This window comes from Amphiura filiformis, chromosome 1, assembly GCF_039555335.1.
Source record: "Amphiura filiformis chromosome 1, Afil_fr2py, whole genome shotgun sequence".
Lineage (NCBI taxonomy): Eukaryota > Metazoa > Echinodermata > Ophiuroidea > Amphilepidida > Amphiuridae > Amphiura > Amphiura filiformis.
Window position 1 is genome coordinate 68,712,420 of NC_092628.1, and position 1,384 is coordinate 68,713,803.

Below are 1,384 nucleotides of genomic sequence, written 5' to 3' on the forward strand. Positions count from 1 at the left end.
GAGTCCAATGAAGTCAGAACTCAGTAATATAACCCATAAGTTCCGCGTGAGGTTATGAATTTCAAAGTGTGGCTGCTGTATGACGTCAAATTTTCTCCGGAGACTCTCACAGTCTCGCTTCCTTGCTCACTTCCCTGGATGGACAACATGCAACGTTCTTAGTTTTCTAGCAATAGGCCTATTATATACCCATAGATGCAAGATGTGGTCATATAGACCACAAATCTAAAGCCGGGCGCGTTGGTAGCTGTTTGGTGTTTTGGAGCTATGACTGTCCTTTCACACGAGACTCCTGCAAAATGTTCCCCTGGTCATGAGGTTCGTTATCACTTTGTGTGGTATGCAGTGAGCAATTGACCCATGCACTGATCCTTTGAAAAGTGGCGGCGGAACTTGAGCATTAAAATTTAGGGGTCCGATTTTACTGGGACTTTTTTGCGCGCCAATTTTAGACTATTTTAACCTCAAATGAGTGTGTTTTGCTAGTGATATGGGCCACTGCGCGCGCGAAGTAGACCCACACGGATGAGGTGGGGATTGTAAGTGGGATTGCATTAGGAGTATTGACAGGGATCCATACTTTTCACACAAAAATCCATATTTTGGGCAAATACCGTAAAATGTGAATTTCCTATGTTTTAGCCTAATCCCCAGATCCCGCTTCCCCCAATCCCCCTCCTCCCAAGAAAAAAATCCCTGTCTCGCCATTGGGGGGGGGGGGGAGGGGGGAAAGTGAATGGGGGAAAGTGAATGGGGGAAAGTGAATGGGATCAATACATTTTGTCACAAAAAGTAGATTTTTTGTAATTTTCCGTGACGACGTATACGTTTTCGTGTTCAATTTCGCGACAGGAAGATTCGGGTAGCCGGGTCATGGAATTTATTTGGCCTACATTGTAGTTTTTGCATGGGTAGGTCGATTACGGGGAATCCCCAAATCATCAATGTATTTTTAGCTTTTTGAAAGTAGCCCCTATTATAGTTATATTGACACTAGGGATAGGGTATGGGAGTTAATAAAACAAAATAATAATAGGGCCATACAGTACTCATCTGTTTCCTCTACATGTATAGGACCTACTCATGATCTTTCTGTTGAACAGGCAAAAAAGGGTGCTCCTGATGCTTCCATTAATAACAAACCAAAAATACCACATCTTCGGCGGGGACCTTGAACATCCCTATTTTGAATGGAAAAGTCCAAGACGGATTCTAAAAGTTTCCACAATTTCGCCACTTCCGTGTTTACATTCTTGTCCCGTGCAGTGCGAAATGGCTCATCAGGCACGTTCAGCCATAGGAGAAATTATTTGAAACCAGCAAACACTATGACGTATTCAGGAACTACCAGGACCAATACAACTTCCCATTTTGCAGGTGATCA